We start from the raw sequence: 15,521 nt of genomic DNA, 5'->3' as shown, positions 1-15,521 counted from the left end.
CAAGTGTATATGTAATACACATATACACGTATATATATATACAAATTCTAGAGATAATAAGAGACAAAGACTCAAAATTTACCACTTGATTGAAATCATATTATGCTATAACAAAGACATAATAAATATGAGCTTGATTTGTATTTGAAATGGGTAGATACATTGAAAGGAAAAAATATATTGCATTTTCATGGCCTCAACAAAACTCCAGCATTATTTGCATGATGATGTAGTTAAAATCATACTTTTTTATGCTTGCATCTATACAAAACATATTTCATTTTCTTTTATAAAGTATATACATTTATATAAAAATGTTAATATATAAGATTTTTAGCTAGCTTATAAGTGTCTTCTGCTCATCATCTCAAATTGTCAAAGTTGGAGTTTATCATTGGTTTCACATTTGTGGATGGATTGCTATAATGCACTAGTCATGTTCCTGAAGTAAACACAAGAACACAAGAAATTAGCATCAAGAAAAATGGAAAAAGAGAGCTTGACAAGACTTTCATTTTAGTAATTATACATGGTAAGAAATATTAACGAAGAGAAAGAATAATGTTCATTTACCTATTCTCAATGGTACCTTACAAATTCATTTAAGATCTTCCAATCATTTTCATCAAATTCATATTTGTTATTGTTACAATTATATGTGAGATTTGTGAGGGCAATGATACTTTCAACATCTACCATATCAAGGTCCATCAAATAATATGTAGAAATCCTTGATCCCTTTTATTTTTGATACCATCCAAGTTGAAATCCAAGTTGAACCCTCTCTTATACTCCACATAGGCACTGATTAGTTTTCTTCTCATCTTTTGAACTCGTCCACCACACATTGGCTGCTTTTTTTCCTCATACTTCTTGAAGATCTTGCTTTTGATGATCTTGTGATCTTTCCATTGGTATTTTCATATTGGAAGAATACATCACAATTTGAACCAATTCCAAATAGATTATCATTTGTTTGAGTTTTATAATTGTCATCTATACTATAGTATACCCCTTATTGCACCCTTATAAGACTATCTTTAGACAATATGATATTCTCACAAATCCACATGTTTCAATCCCATTTGCATGTAACTCTGCAAAACCTAAGGGTTGACACTGGTACGTTGGGCTCTTTTGAATAATGGGGCATATTCAATCTCTACCTCAATATGCAGCTCCTTTTTTCCTGTATTCATTTTACTATTAATAGAAATGGAAAGCCTACTTGGTTGTCACAAGAGGTAGAGTGGAGATGCACAGAGAGGCACACAAAGGTGCCAAGGAAAAGTAGGGTGTAAGTAATTCACTTTGTTAATGAAGGTTGCATAAACACGGAGAAGAGGTCACAATAGAGCCATGAGAGAGTATAGATATGGGGGGGAATAACTGTAACGTGTCCCCTAGTATCATCCAGGACACGTCTTAGCAGTCCATCGGAAAGGATGTCTAGGAAGCTCCACCCGACACTCCCATGGAATGTTACGGGTTTTGCGATCTAGTTCTTCCCGCGTCTGCCACGTAGCGGAAGTATCCTGGCCGTTTCCACTTAGGATCGACCGAAATTAGGGTTTCCTAATGGGTCACTAGCTAACAGCAACTAGCGTCAGACCCGAGCGAACTACTTTACGCAGAAACGCCAGGTCCGAAGCGGATTCACGCTGCACTTGGTTCAAGGAGAATGGGAAACGAGAGGGATGCAAAGCTCAACCCCTCTGCCATAAGGCATAGTCCCATTCCGTTCCCCTAAAACAACGTAAATCGGGTAAGACGTAACTCTAGGTCATCGTTCTTGTTATTCTTTTTGATGATGATGATCATTCCGCTGTCTTTCGAGATTTATGAGAAAAGTTCGTGGCTAACCGGGACCACCCAACCGTAGGACGGACCCATGGTCCATCCTCCGCACTTTCCTCGGTTTGTTTTAGTTATGTAATTATCTAACACATTAGTTTGACATATAACAATCAGCTTCTTTAATTAATCTTGTTTAAGCACTGGTTCCTTCACGTAATTTTATCACGTGACATATAAAAACAATATCAAGCAAGTTCTTTCAACATCTCATCATTTTATATTTGAATTACAAGAAGTTCCACCCGTAGGCTTATCCATAATCTGCCCGGAGGCTAACAAGTAATCTCCAGGGATCACTATTCCAAGCTTCCGCCCGTCAACTAGTATACGGGCTTCGGGATCCAATCCCGAGTCGCGTTAGCCCCTTGTGCAGGACCCGGAAGGCAAGGGATTTACGGCCAGAGCCCCCCCTGGTACCCAAGCATCCTCCTGCTCCAAGTAGAACTCAACGGAGAGACCTCTCGCGGCGGGTTCGGTCCACGTTCCCGGCACGGTCAAACAACCCCCTTGGTTAGGGTCAGGCAGGCAGTCGGGGGTAACTGAAGCTGCCTCTCCCTTCAGGTTTTTAACCTGAAGTATAGATACTTATTTAATTTGTAATTCATAAATCAAACAGAGCTCTAAAATCTCTAGCAAGCATAGACATTTCCATTAACCAACCCAGTTGTATGGCAAACTGCTAAAGAAGTGTTCTTTCCTTTTTGAGTGTATCAGCAGTCGTTTTTAAGATGTCTTGTAACTTGGCAAGATCCCTTACATTCGGATGTAGGGTATACCTAGTTTGATTTACCCTAAGGTACCTTAGATATGCTAGTTTCTATTTTACAACTTTTCTTATTTTGAAGGATATCCAAAAACTACGTCTTTTTGCAAGATAACTTGTGTAAGGATCAGCCGTCTTCGAAAAGGGTTTTTCCCTTTTCTTTTTGTGACTCAATCACAAAATGATTTCATATATGTTGCGCAAGTCAGATGATGGAATAGTCTGTTTAGACTCCTTAATCTGACGTATGTCAGGCCTAGGGTTTCTTTATTTGAAAGCCTTAGGGACGAACCCTAATTTCTTATCCTTATGAATTTATTGTCCTTGCGGTAAGGTAAGTAGTCCAGTGTTTTAGGGTATAAATGTTTCTATGTTTAGATTGGTCCGGTTAGCTTTTGGAAAGATTGGTTTGGTCAGCTTTTGGAAGGTAATCTTACTCGTCTTGTCACGGTTTTACTATCTTCGATTAACTTTCTCAATCAATACAGTTTAATTTGGTATATAGCCTAATGCCATGATGATACAAAGAGTGACGATACTCCTAAATACCTAGCTAAGGAATTGGTGAATACACACTTTATTTGTTCCAAGTCCTCAAATTGAAGGGGAAAAAGTGTTAATAAAGTATCATCCAGCAATTCCCCATTACATTTTCTTTCCAAATGATTTCGTATGTCTAATTTTTATACTTGCGTTTTCTTTAAGATAAACTCATGCCAATTAACAACAGTTGCCTTGCAACTAGCAAAGATAACTCTCTAATAATTTGAGCATTGAAGGAAACTTTTCATGAATTTAGCCATTTTGCCATGATCCGTTGCGAAAAGAATAAGACTAATGGAGCAAGATATAATTTCTTCATTTTAGGACTATAATACTATAGTAAATGGATAGTATTGCCTATTATTTTATAATGCTTGACGCAATTTGATGGAAGCTAATTTGAATACATTGTCATTCATAAGCTAACTCCTTCGTTAGAATTGATTCGAACAAATATATATATTTCCTTGATAATTTTTCTTTGCATGATTGACTAAAACCCAAATTAACATCAAGAAGAAAACCTAGCTTTGAGGTGAGATATCCACATGGATACCGGGAGATGACCCTCCCGCGGCTACGCCTTGGACTTTCTTAGGAGGCATCGCAAGTGTGTCCGTCGAATGTGGAAGCAGCTTTATAACTTCTCCTTAGAACTCCACCGTCGCTCCTCGCACCGTTCGTCAAAAGTAGTTTTGGAAGGCTCCCTCCTTGGATTCGGGAATTGAAAAGGGTGTTTTAGAAACTTTTACCACTAAGACACATTAAAGCCATGGGACAAGCTTAATGGCCTTAGTAAGCTTGCACGAACGGGAATATCAAGGTGTGGAAAAAGACGCAAGGTATAGGAGAGCTTTAAGGGAAATTAATAACCGTAAATGTTATAAGTAAGGGTCTAAGGACCTTTAGGCAATTTAGGCTCATGAGGGTTTACACACATAAAGGGGGAAATGATTCCGAACCCAATGGGGAAGAGTATATAATGCTTTAAATCACGGGGTTTGGGTTCCACTAGGGAAAGGGGTCTTAATGGGGAAAGGCCTTAAATTGTGACAGAAAAAGGGTGTAGGACAAGTTTGGGAAAGGCCTAAACTCCCGGAAAAGGGAAGGGGGTTTTTCTATAACCTGTTTGAGAGGCAATAGGATAGGGCTTAGGTGGAGCCCATGAGAATGGAAGCTTAAGCCCTATTACAAAAAATCTACTTGAAGACCATAGGAAAAGGTTTTATATCTCTCCCCTTAGAAGCTTCCAAGAAGCTTCTTGGAAGCTTCTGTGGTCTCAGAAACCACGTGGAAGAAAGGGGAGACGAGTTGGACGAGTTCAGGGCGGCCAGGAGGCGGAATGTAGCAGTGGTTTGGAACGTTCTTTGAGGGCGGCTCAGTTTGAGGTAGCCCAGCTGACGCAGGAGCTCACGGCAACTCCAAGGCTCTAGGCAAAGCGTCCTCCCCCCCTTCACGACAACACACGGCCCTCCTTCAGCTACGACTGGTGCAACGTCATCGCCTCAGCTCCTTCTTCCTCACGAATTATGGCAATTGTGGCTTCCCCCTTATTCCGCAGCATCATCCTTTCTCACACAACTCCGGGCTTCACAGAGCGAAGGCTGTCCCTCTCTCCCCCTCTCCCTTCCTCCCACAGGATTTATATGGGAGGGGGAGAGGTACCTCCCCTCCCCACGCGGCTTGTGCATGGGCTTAACCCATCCTATGACCCCCAGCAAGGATGCTTAGTCATCCTTGCTATTTCCCTCCCCTCCAGCATGACAGTCGCTGGAGGAAAAGAAAAGAAAAAAGGAAGTAATAAAAAAAATTTTCCTTTAATCTAAAGGTTATCCTTTTGGCTTTAGGAGGAGGTTCCCATGTAAATTTGATTAACTCGTTTATGCAAGCAGAGATTAAGATACGTAGTGTGTCATTCGAAAATCACATCATTGGCATAATTTTTGGATGATGGAATTCCTTGCATGACTATCACGTGGGTTTAGAAATATTCTCATGATGGAAATATTACATTCTCTCCCCCTTAGAAGAATCGAGATGTCCTCATCTCCAAGTAAGCTGGGGATATTGATGGTTGAGAGAGCTTTCATCTATCCAGGTAGCATCCTCTTTGGGATAATCTTTCCATTGGACGAGGCATTCTTTCAAGGTTCTAGATCTTAACTGTCTCTCCCTAACATCTAAAATCTTATCCGGTCTTAGTTCAAGGACTCCTTGACTAGGCATTACAATTTGTTGGTCATCAAGTACATGATTAGGGTTGGGTACATATTTTTTTAAGAGACTAATATGGAATACATTGTGAACTTTTAGGTTATCAGGAAGTTGCAATTTATAAGCATTGGGTCCTAGGCATTTGAGGATTTTATACGGCCCACAATACCTTGGACTTAGCTTCTTGCATTCTCCTAGGGATAGAGAACTCTTTTTAGGGCGTACTCGAATAAAGACCATGTCTCCTTCTTTGAAGACTCTTTCTTGACGTTTCAAATCTGCATATGCCTTTTGTCTATCCTTGGCTGCTTGTATGTCTTGTCTTATTGACCTTATTTGATCATCCATGTCCTCCAACATTTGTCTTGAAGCTTCAACTCTTAGGGTTGGATCAGAAAAGTTTAGGGGACTTCGACAATCATGACCATACAATGCTTGGAAAGGGGTCATTTGAATGCTTTGCTGGTAAGAAGCATTGTAGGCAAATTCCACTAATGGCAAGTATTGAATCCACCTCTTCGGCTCTCGACAGCAGTATGCTGTAAGCATATCCTCAATGATTTGATTCACTCACTCTGTTTGTCCATCCGTTTGGGGATGGTAGGCGGTGCTAAAACAGAGTTGAGTCCCAATAGCTTCAAAGATAGCTCTCCAAAAGTGTGAAGTGAAGAGAGAATCTCGATCACTAATGATTCTTTTAGGTAACCCATGTAGCTTGAATATTTCCTTGATAAACAATCTTGCAATGTCAGAGGCTTTATAGTTTGTCTTTACTGGAATCAGGTGTGCAACCTTGGTAAGCATGTCAACCACAACCATAATGGAATTGTATCCTCCTTGGACTTGGGGTAAGCCCACAACAAAATCCATACTGATGAATTTCCATTTCATTTGGGGAATGTCAAGCGATTGTAGTTTCCCTGGCATCATGACATATTCGGCCTTGATACGTTGGCAAGACAAACATTCAGTGACATACTTGAGAATGTCACCTTTGAGCCTCTCCCAGTGGTAGCTTTTCCTAACTACATTAAGAGTTTTTGCATAGCCAGGATGTCCTACGAAAGGGGAATCATGAGCTTCCCATAATATCTTCTGCTTAAGTGACTGGCTTGTTGGTATACACAGCCTTGTTCTGTAGTAGACAAGTCCATTATCAATGGAAAATTCTTGATACTTAGCTTGTGACTTCAGATTCTGCTCCTTGGTAGATATTTCTTTTATCATTGTTTGGTAGGCCAAATCATGGCTTGCTTCCTCTCTAGCTAGTTCCAGTATAGGGTTTCTTGGCATAGATACCTTTGTAGCCAGAGATCTGGCCGTTGATGGATTCTGCAAGATTAGGGAATTTAGGAATGCCTTGCGACTGAGTGCATCGGCAACTACATTTTCTTTTCCTGGTCGGTACTTGATTTCAAAATCATACTCCTCCAATACTTCAATCCACTGCCGTTGTCTCATGTTGAGCTCGTTCTGGGTAAAAATCCATTTGAGACTCTTATGATCGGTTACTAGAGTAAACTTGTTGCCCAACAGGTAGTGTCTCCAAAGCTTTAGAGCATGGATGACAGCTAATAATTCCAGATCATGCGTGGCATAATTCTTTTCATGACTCTTCAATTTCCTTGAAGAGTATGCTACTGGATGACCTTCCTGCATAAGTACACACCCCAAGGCAAGAATGCTGGCATCAGTTACTACCTCGAACTCCTTATTGAGGTCAGGGAGTTTTAGAATAGGTGCTGATACCAAACTTTGCTTTAATTTGTCGAAACTATTTTGTTCGGGAGTTGACCATGTAATAGAAGTCTGCTTCTTTAGTAAGTCTGTAAGAGGTGCTGCAATCAAAGCATAGTTTTTGATAAAGACCCTATACTATCCTATCAATCCAAGAAAGCTACGTATTTCTTTGACGGATACTGGTATTGGCCATTCAAGCACATCTCTGAATTTGGCTGGGTCTACTGATATTCCCTCTGATGATACTATGAATCCCAGATATTCAATCTGACGCTTGAAGAATGCACACTTCTTCATTTTTGCATACAGCTTATGAAACCTCATTGTCTCAAGGACAATCCGAAGTTGAGGTTCATGATCTTCTTCTTGTTTGGAATAGACTAAAGTGTCATCGAAGAAGACAAGCACGAAATCATCAAGATATGGTCTAAAAATATCCTGCATTAATCTATTGAAGGTGGTAGGTGCATTTGTAAGCCCGAATGACATAACCAAGAACTCAAAGTGCCCATATCTTGTATTGAAGGCCGTTTTTGGAATATCTTCTTCCTTGATCCTTATTTGATAGTAGCCTGATCTGAGATCAATCTTGGAGAAGATCTTTGCACCTTGAAGGCGATCAAGAAGCTCATCTATTCTAGGAATAGGATACTTGTTCTTGACTGTTGATTGATTCAACCCACGGTAATCAATACATAGTCGAAGTGTCCCATCTTTCTTTTTCTGGAATAGTACTGGAGCTCCCCATGGTGAGTTGCTAGGCCGAATGTAACCCTGATCTAACAGTTGCTTGAGTTGTTCCTTCAACTCAATAGCTTCCGGTATGGACATTCTATAAGGTCTCTTTGCAATTGGCGCAGCTCCAGGCACTAGCCTTATTTCATGATCAACTTCTCTTGGAGGCGGAAGTTCAGTCAATTCCTCAGGGAATACGTCAGCGTATTCTTTTAGCCAAGAAGGTCCTTCATGAGACTCTTGTTTTTTATCTAACTTGTTGAGTTTGATTAGGTAAACAGGTAATCCTTTTCTGACTCCTTTTATGATCCACGATACTTTGGCTAACTGGATTCTTGGCACTCCTGCCTCACCTTGAGTTGTAACAAACTCCCTTTCAGAGTTTCGAAAGGAAACTTGACCCTTTCCGCAGTGGATGTGGGCGTCATTAGGCTTAAGCCAATCCATCCCGAGTAGACACTCATGGATACCTAAATTCATGACTCTGAATTTGATTGAGGTTTTCTTTCCTCCCAGAAAGAATTCTTCCTTAGCAGTTTGCCTAGTACAAGTTACCTCACGACCGTTTGCCAATTCCACAAGTAGGGTAGGTGCTTCTACTGTGGCTATTCCTAATCTTTTTGCACATGCTAGTGAGATAAAGGAATGTGTACTGCCACAATCAATCAAGGTTTTGAAACCTTTACCTTGATAGTCCGACGGTGTTTGAATCACCGAGAACTGGCGATTCGGCCCCTTCTTGTGTAAAGTGGCATGGACTGTCGCTCTTTCGAATTCTTCTTCCATAGTCGGATCTTCCTCTTCTTCTGCTTCGCATCTTTGCCTATTAGTAATGCAGGCAGTTCTTTCTCTTCCACGGGTAGCGGCTCCTTGACCGTGGCCTGCACCTTGACGATGTCCCTCGCTGAGCTTGGGACATTGCCTTTTGAAGTGACCGAGTTCGTTGCAGTGGAAACATCGGAGGTTTCGGCCATTACTGTGAGTAGGAACAAAGTTGTTGACGTTATTTGTCCTTGCTTTCTTCCTTTGTCCCTGATTGTGACCTTGAACTCTCTTCACTTGGGGTCTGAATGCTCCTCTGTTCGGTTCGTTATAGGACCAATTTTTGTTACCCCTTGGTCTAGCTTGCACTTCCTGAATTATAGGCGCCGCTCGAATGAGTGCATCATGAAGATCTGATGGACGCATAGATTCGAGACGGGTATTTACAGGTGGATTTAAGCCCGCACAAAATTTGGACACCTGCTGCGTCATGTCCATTTGTGGCGCATACTTTAAAAGTGAGACAAATTTAGAGTAGTATGCGTCAAGGGTGAGTCCTAGCTGTTTTAGCTCATAGAACTCATTCATTTTCTGTGTACGATATGCAGGTGGCAAATATCTCCCCTGCACGGCTTTCTTTAACTTCTCCCAGGTAACGGACCCCTCTGAAGTCCCTTGATCCCTGCACCATTGTTTCCACCATAATCTAGCTTCACTGGTGAGTTTTAATTTGGCGAGCATGGCCTGATTGGTAGGTGCAGTACCAGCTGCTTCAAAGTAATCCTCCATAGATTCAATCCAAATTTCAGCATCAGATTGGACGAATCTGCCTCTCCCGTCAAACTCGGGTGGCTTTATCTGTTTGAGGAGGAACTTCTTCTCCTGGATCACAGCAGTACTTGATGTAGGGGGCGAATTTGGAACCTGTACCTGGGGTTGTGACTGGATAAAAGTTTTCTTAATGTTATTACATGATAATTGACATTAGCTTATCTTTAGTTCAGCTATCTCGTAAATCATGAAGCTACTTAACTTTTTTAACAACTCTGATGCACAGTCGAAAAAAGAAGTCCTTATTTATATTTACATGGGCGCAGCCTTATACAACATCTCGTGTGATATTCAGTTTGGGAAGAACAACGTTGTATTGCATTTGTCTACAGGAACTATGTAATAGTAGGGTTTTGGGTCATGGATCTTTAGGAATCGATAATTCATTGGAAGTTCAGGATACCCTTTTCGTTGGAATCCATACTTCTCATGACGGCCCAATACTTTAATCCTGTCGGCTGGGATTACACGGGTTACTTCCTCAGATACATATGAGTTCATTTCAACCCTCCGATCTTGAATATGTAAAGTCGAATTTACGTGAGCTTCCACAAAAATGAACAGCTTCACGACTTTCAAGTCTTCCAACCACTTGATCCTCTTTAGGTTGGTCTGTAGATAAGCGAACCGGTGGGCAGCTATGTAATAGATTCTTGAAGACCCAGTCCATCTTCGTTCTATATATAAAGGTGATGGATTATAAATCTGCTCCAGGATGTTCATCATCCCAACTCTTTGTCTATAATGCGGAGAATGCATTGCAGTCATAAACATGACCCGGAACACCAAAAACTTATTCCACGCTTCATAGTTCTGCAAGATAGTATTGAAGATGAGGAAATGTTTGGACAACAATAATTTCTTTACTTCATTTTATTAAGATCTCATAAAAACAATTCCGTTGTTGGTCGGCTCTGATACCAACTGTAACGTGTCCCCTAGTATCATCCAGGACACGTCTTAGCAGTCCATCGGAAAGGATGTCTAGGAAGCTCCACCCGACACTCCCATGGAATGTTACGGGTTTTGCGATCTAGTTCTTCCCGCGTCTACCACGTAGCGGAAGTATCCTGGCCGTTTCCACTTAGGATTGACCAGAATTAGGGTTTCTAATGGGTCACTAGCTAACAGCAACTAGCGTCAGACCCGAGCGAACTACTTTACGCAGAAACGCCAGGTCCGAAGCGGATTCATGCTGCACTTGGTTCAAGGAGAATGGGAAATGAGAGGGATGCAAAGCTCAACCCCTCTGCCATAAGGCATACTCCCATTCCGTTCCCCTAAAACAACGTAAATCGGGTAAGACGTAACTCTAGGTCATCGTTCTTGTTATTCTTTTTGATGATGATGATCATTCCGCTGTCTTTCGAGATTTATGAGAAAAGTTCCCGGCTAACCGGGACCACCCAACTGTAGGACGGACCCATGGTCCATCCTCCGCACTTTCCTCGGTTTGTTTTAGTTATGTAATTATCTAACACATTAGTTTGACATATAACAATCAGCTTCTTTAATTAATCTTGTTTAAGCACTGGTTCCTTCACGTAATTTTATCACGTGACATATAAAAACAATATCAAGCAAGTTCTTTCAACATCTCATCATTTTATATTTGAATTACAGGAAGTTCCGCCCGTAGGCTTATCCATAATCTGCCCGGAGGCTAACAAGTAATCTCCAGGGATCACTATTCCAAGCTTCCGCCCGTCAACTAGTATACGGGCTTCGAGATCCAATCCCGAGTCGCGTTAGCCCCTTGTGCAGGACCCGGAAGGCGAGGGATTTACGGCCGGAGCCCCCCCTGGCACCCAAGCGTCCTCCTACTCCAAGTAGAACTCAACGGAGAGACCTCTCGCGGCGGGTTCGGTCCACGTTCCCGGCACGGTCAAACAACCCCCTTGGTTAGGGTCAGGCAGGCAGTCGGGGGTAACTGAAGCTGCCTCTCCCTTCAGGTTTTTAACCTGAAGTATAGATACTTATTTAATTTGTAATTCATAAATCAAAGAGAGCTCTAAAATCTCTAGCAAGCACAAACATTTCCATTAACCAACCCAGTTGTATGGCAAACTGCTAAAGAAGTGTTCTTTCCTTTTTGAGTGTATCAGCAGTCGTTTTTAAGATGTCTTGTAACTTGGCAAGATCCCTTACATTCGGATGTAGGGTATACCTAGTTTGATTTACCCTAAGGTACCTTAGATATGCTAGTTTCTATTTTACAACTTTTCTTATTTTGAAGGATATCCAAAAACTACGTCTTTTTGCAAAATAACTTGTGTAAGGATCTGCCATCTTCGAAAAGGGTTTTTCCCTTTTCTTTTTGTGACTCAATCACAAAATGATTTCATATATGTTGCGCACGTCAGATTAAGGAGTCTAAACAGACTATTCCATCATCTGACGTCAGATTAAGGTGGATTCAATACTTGCCTTCAATTGAATTTGCCCACAATGCTTCTTACCAACAAAGCACTCAGATGACCCCTTTCCAAGCATTGTTTGGTCATGACTATCGAAGTCCCCTAAATTTCTCATATCAAACCTTAAGGGTTGAAGCTTCAAGGCAGATGTTGGATGACCAAATAAAGTCAATAAGACAGGACATCCAAGCTGCCAAGGATAGATAGAAGGCATACACGGATTTGAAGCATCAAGATAGAATCTTCAAAGAAGGAGACATGGTCTACATTCGCGTATGGCCAAAGAAGATTTCCCTATCCTTAGGGGATTGCAAGAAGCTAAGCCCAAGGTATTGTGGACCGTACAAGATCCTCAAATGCTTAGGACCTAATGCTTACAAACTGCAACTCCCTGAGAACCTAAAATTTCACAATATATTCCATTCAGCCTATTGAAGAAGTATGTACCTAATTCTAACCATGTACTTGATGACCAACAAATTGTAATGCCTAGTCAAAGGAGTCCTTGAACTAAGACCTGACCGGATCTTAGATGTTAGGGAGAGACAATTGAGATCCAGAACTTTGAGAGAATGCCTCGTCCAATGGAAAGATTATCCCGAAGAGGATGCCACTTGGATAAATGAAGGCACTCTCAACCATCAATATCCCCAGTTTATCTTAAGATGAGGACATTGGGATTCCTCTAAGGGAGAGAGAATGTAACAACTTCGAAAGGATAAATAGACCATTCGCATATGAAACACTCTTAAGGGTAGAATAATGATAGGGAAAATTCCTTTTAATGATATAAAAGTTTTTTTTTTTAAATTTTCCCTCTCCTCCAACCGACAGTCAAGCTGGAGGAAGAGGGGGACTAGTAAGTAGGCAAGCTCCTTTTGTTGGAGCTTGCCAAGGCAATGTTACATGCCCGTCGATACGCAAGTGGGAGGAGGATCTTATCCCCTCCCCTATATAATTGAGGGGGCCGCAGGCTGAAATACAACGGAGGGACAGAGATCATAAAGAAAAGGTTGTGCCTGCTGTTGCTGTGACAGGATCGAGAGTGAGATGGAGAGGCTGCCCCGCCGCTATTGCAAGAGGAGAGAGGTGGGGACGCCGAGTATTACCAGGCTATCATCAGCCTCCGCCATCACAGCCCGCGGCCACTTCGTCAACACATCGTCAAATTTCCACTATTTTTCTCCCCCCTGCCACACATAGAAGCTTCTAAGAAGGAGCTTCATAATCCCCCTTTCCCCCCAAAAAGAACTAAAAGGTCTTATTACCTTTCTCCCCCCGTGTTTAAACTCATAAGCCCCCTTTTCTCCCCTTAGCCCCTTTCCCGTGGATATTGAAACCCCCCCCCCTCCCCGTGTTTAAACTCATAAGCCCCCTTTTCTCCCCTTTGCCCCTTTCCCGTGGATGTTGGAAACCCTTTCCCCCCGTGTTTAAAAATTTCTTTTAGCCTCCCTTCTCTCGAGGCATCTTGAAACCCTTTCCGTGGCCTCTTGAAACCCCTTTTCTCCAAATTTGCCCTAAGGGTCCTTAGACCCTTACTTATAACCTTTAAGGTTACTTTTTCTTTGGAGTTTCCCCTTTAGGGTTTTTCCCCCATAAAAGGTAACTCCAAATAACCTTTCCTTTTCCCCCATGTTTTGTTAAAATCCCCCTTAGGCCATGCAAAAATACCCCTTGGAACTCTCCCGCACCTTGTTTCTTTTCCCACACGTAAAAGAAAGAGGAATGTTAAGGGTCGTTTCACACCTTCCTTTTCCACTCAAAAAGTCTCTTAAGGGATTCCACACCTTTTCATTCCTCGTTTGTGCGAGTCATTACAAGGCCATTAAGCCCCTCCCATGGCTTTAATGGGTCTTCTCCTCAAAAGATTTTGAAACACCCCTTCTTTCAAAATCCCTACTTCAAGGAGGGAGCCTTCTAACGGTGCAAGGGAGTGACGGTGGAATTCCAAAGAGGAGTTATAAAGTTGCTTCCACGTCCGAAAGACTACAATTGCGATGCCTCCTAAGAAATTCCAAGGCATAGCCGCGGGAGGGTCATCTCCAGGCATCCACGTGGACATCTCACCCCAATCCCAGGTTTTCCTTCCTAATTTTTATTTGGTATTGTTGTAATTCAATCACGCAAGGTTAATTGTTAGAAATAGGATATATCTTTTGTCCTAGATATTCATGACGGAGGAACTTAGTCATTAATACTTTCAATAAAATATGCAAAATAAAGAAAGCATAAATGGATTTTTGGCAAATAGCCTTATGCATTGAAATGATTTAAAAATTAGATTAATGTCCATTAAAATAGTATACTTCGTTTAAGCCTAGATGTATAAACTACATATTACACTATTAACCCATATCCTCTTTGCAATGAATCATCATGGAAAGTGCAAAGCATGAAATAATTCTTACGATGCATGATTCTAGGGAACTATCGTTTGTCAAAATTATCAAGTAAAAGGTTGCTTGTTTAGCATGAATTTTCTTCGCAAAGTATAGGAAGATTAGTTGGAACTAACCTAACCTATGCCTCACCTCAAATCGATAAGTTAGGGTTGAAAAATCAAATTACACATAGACAACAAGCCATGTAGAAATGATCGCGTAATTATTTTCTAGAGTTAAACAAATTGGCATAACCTAAAACACCTAAACTGCGGAGTACTCGTTTGAAATGAGTTAAATTCCAAGAAACCCCTATACCTTAAATACTTGTCCGCATTCACGGAATGTAGGGACAATGAAAATGTAATTGGAAAGTGAACTATGGTTTGTCTCTAAGAATCTTACGAGATGGAGCTTGGAACTCCAGGATTGACAATGTCAGCCTAACGTAATCAGGAATAGATTGTTTCGTGACTCCATCAATGAGTAGAATAAGTCTCATGGTTCGATGCCACACTTGCGCAGCAAGTGCGTAGTCATACGATCTTGTGATTGGATCACAAGGAAATGGCCAAATTCTCGCAATGAGATTTGCACGTCCTTGCGCAAGCTATCTTACAAGAGGATGAATAATCATGCTAATTTAGTATCTTTCTTGAGTAAGGAAGATTGATTAGAAACTAAAAACTAGCCGATAAACTGAAATAACCAATGAACTTAAGGTTTGACCAAGTTGGGTTAATAGGGTATGCCCTAATCCAGGATATACGGATCTTGCCAAGTTGCAAGTCATCTCGGATCGAGTGCAGATGCATTCGAAAGGAAGGATTCATTTCTTAGCAATTTGCCAACAAAAATGATCAATGGAAATGTTTGTGCTTGCTACAAATTTTAGAGCACTGTTTGGCTTTGTTTGATCAATCAATTAAAAGATTAATGGATATCCATACTTCAGGTTAAAGGCTTGAAGGGAGTGGCAGCTTCAGTTACCCCAGACTACCTGTGTGGCCCTAACCAAGGGGGTTGTTAACTGCACCGGGCAAGTGGACCGAACCCGCCGCGAGAGGTTTCTCTGTTGAGTGCTACTTGGAGCAGGAGGACGCTTGGGTGCCAGGGGAGGCTCTGGCCACAAATCCCTCGCCTTCCGAGCCCTGCACAAGAGGCTAACGTGACTCGGGATTGGATCACGAGGCCCGCATACTAGTCTACGGGCGGAAACTTAGATTAGTGATCCCTATGGATTGTTGGATAGCCTTCAGGTGGATTGTGGATTAACCT

Source organism: Lygodium microphyllum, chromosome 26 (genome assembly GCF_053477565.2).
Source record: "Lygodium microphyllum isolate KBCC chromosome 26, Lygodium_microphyllum_v1.1.10, whole genome shotgun sequence".
Taxonomy (NCBI): Eukaryota; Viridiplantae; Streptophyta; class Polypodiopsida; order Schizaeales; family Lygodiaceae; genus Lygodium; species Lygodium microphyllum.
Note: the sequence above shows the minus strand (reverse complement) of the source record.